Consider the following 3,622-nt stretch of genomic DNA (forward strand, 5'->3'; position numbering starts at 1 on the left):
ATCTATCTATAGTTTCTCACTCTCTGGGGGCTTTCTACATCTATCTATCTATCTATCTATCTATCAATCTATCTAACTCATATCTATCTATCTATCTATCTATCTATCTCATATCTATCTATCTATCTATCTAACTCATATCTATCTATCTCATATCTATCTATCTATCTCATATATATCTATCTATCTCATATCTATCTATCTATCTCATATCTATCTCATATCTATCTATCTATCTATCTCATATCTATCTATCTATCTATCTCATATCTATGTATCTATCTATCTCATATCTATCTATCTATCTTTTTCATATCTATTTTATCTATCTATCTATCTATCTATCTATCTATCTCATATCTATCTATCTATCTATCTCATATCTATCTATTTCATATCTATCTATCTATCTCATATCTATCTATATATCTATCTCATATCTATCTATCTCCTATCTATCTATCTATCTATCTATCTCATATCTATCTATCTATCTATCTACCTATCTCATATCTATCTATCTATCTCATATCTATCTATCTATCTATCTATCTCATATCTATCTATCTTATATCTATCTATCTAATATATATCTATCTATCTATATATCTATCTCATATCTATCTATCTATCTCATATCTATCGATCTTTCTATCTATCTCACATCTATGTATCTATCTCATATCTATCGATCTATCTATCTCATATCTATCTATCTCACATCTATCTTTCTATCTCATAACTTTCTATCTCACATCGATCTATCTATCTCATATCTATCTATCTATCTATCTATCTATCTATCTATCTATCTACAGTATCTCACTATCTGGGGACCTTCTACATCTATCTATCTCATATCTATCAATCTATCTATCTATCTATCTATCTATCTATCTATCTATCTATCTCATATCTATCTCATATCTATCTATCTCATATCTATCTATCTATCTATCTATTTATCTATCTCATATCTATCTCATATCTATCTATCTATCTATCTCATATCTATCTATCTATCTTTTTCATATCTATCTATCTATCTATCTATCTCATATCTATCCATCTATCTATCTCATATCTATCTATCTCTCTACAGTCTCTCACTCTCTTGGAACTTTCCACATCTATCTATCTATCTATCTACAGTATCTCACTCTCTGGGTACTTTCTACATCTATCTATCTATCTATCTACAGTATCTTACTCTCTGGGGACTTTCTACATCTATCTATCTATCTACAGTCTCTCTCTGTCTTGGAACTTTCTATATCTATCTATCTACAGTCTCTCACTCTCTGGGGACTTTCTGCATCTATCTATCTATCTATCTATCTATCTATAGTTTCTCACTCTCTGGGGACTTTCTACATCTATCTATCTATCTTTCTATCTATCTACAGTATCTCACGCTCTAGGGACTTTCCACAGCTATCTATCTTTCTCTTGTGATATGATCGGGGTAGGGGGTCCCTCTCCTGGGGTAGATGCACACCTCCTTACACACAGCAGCCAGGAAACAACACTCCTGTCGTGGGTTTTCGTGCAAGCTGGTCGGCACCAGTTTTCATTGTGCAACAACAACAATCAAATAAACAAAACATAAGATAGACCCTAGCCCGTCTGGGCTCTAACTAGACAGTAAATTCCCTCACTAAGTGAACACTAAATAAGCTCATGTCCACAGTACCATCTGGATTGTAGCAAACAGTGTCTCAGAGCAAGCTAACCTGCGGGCCTGCTCTCCCAGGTATGAGACACGACACTGCATCAAAACTCTTACACAACTATATTGAGCCACTTCCAGGTGTAATCCCTAAGTAGCCTGCTAACAGGCTGAAAGGCCTAACAACTGAAATGGCCCTGTGGATGGAGCCCTCCCTTCTCTCTCACATCCACACCCCTAGGACCCAATCTCCGGCTTTTACCAAAAGCCGACACTAAGATCTGTTTGTAAAACAGACTCTTCCTGGGGGTGAAAAAACATTTTACAGGAATCCGGGACACAAATACACGCCATCCCTAACTTCTCCAGTGCTTCTATCACACTATCTATCTACAGTCTCTCACGCTCTTGGAACTTTCTACATCTATCTATATATCTATCTACAGTCTCTCACTCTCTGGGGACTTTCTGCATCTATCTATCTATCTACAGCATCTCACTCTCTGGGGACTTTCTCCATCTATCTATCTATCTCATATCTATCTATCTATCTCATATCTATCTTTCTCATATCTATCTATCTATTTATCTATCTATTTATCTATCTAAATCATATCTATCTATCTATCTATCCTCTATCTACAGTATCTCACTCTCTGGGGGCTTTCTACATCTCTCTATCTATCTATGTCATATCTATCTCATATCTATCAATCTATCTATCTATCTATCTCATATCTATCTCATATCTATTTATCTATCTATCAACAGTATCTCACTCTCTGGGGACTTTCTACATCTATCTATCTATCTATTTATCTTTCTTCTCATATCTATCTACAGTATCTATCTATCTCATATCTATCTATTTATCTAATATCTATCTATCTATCTAATATCTATCTATATCTATCTACAGTATCTCACTCTCTAGTGCTTTCTACATCTATCTATCTATCTATCTATCTATCTATCTCATACCTATCAATCTATCTATCTATCTACAGTAGCTCACTCTCTGGTGCTTTCTACATCTATCTATCTATCTATCTATCTAATATCTATCTATCTATCTATCTATCTATCTACAGTATCTCACTCTCTGGGGACTTTCTACATCTATCTATCTATTTATCTAATATCTATCTATATCTTATCTACCTATCTATATCTATCTACAGTATCTCACTCTAGTGCTTTCTACATCTATCTATCTATCTATCTAATATCTATCTATCTATCTATCTATCTATCTATCTACAGTATCTCACTCTCTGGTGCTTTCTTCGTCTATCTATCTATCTATCTATCTCTCTATCTATCTATCATGTCTCACTCTCTGGGGGTTTCTACATCTATCTATCTATCTACAGTATCTCACACTCTAGGGACTTTCCACAGCTATCTATCTATTGTGATATGATCGGGGTAGGGGGTCCCTCTCCTGGGGTAGATGGACACCTCCTTACACACAGCACCCAGGAAACAACACTCCTGTCATGGGTTTTCGTTCAAGCTGGTCGGCACCAGTTTTCATTGTGCAACACCAACAATCAAATAAACAAAACACTAGATAAACCCTAGCCCGTCTGGGCTCTAACTAGACAGTAAATTCCCTCACTAAACGTACACTAAATAAGCTCATGTCCACAGTACCATCTGGATTGTAGCAAACAGTGTCTCAGAGCAAGCTAACCTGCGGGCCTGCTCTCCCAGGTATGAGACACTGCATCAAAACTCTTACACAGCTATATTGAGCCACTTCCAGGTGTAATCCCTAATTAGCCTGCTCACAGGCTGAAAGGCCTAACACCTGAAATGGCCCTGTGGATGGAGCCCTCCCTACTCTCTCACATCCACACCCCCAGGACCCAATCTACGGCTTTTACCAAAACCCGACACTCAGATCTGTTTGTAAAACAGACTCTTCCTGGGGGTTAAAACACATTTTAC

This window comes from Taudactylus pleione, unplaced genomic scaffold (assembly GCF_031769625.1).
Source record: "Taudactylus pleione unplaced genomic scaffold, aTauple2 ptg000277l, whole genome shotgun sequence".
Classification (NCBI taxonomy): Eukaryota; Metazoa; Chordata; class Amphibia; order Anura; family Myobatrachidae; genus Taudactylus; species Taudactylus pleione.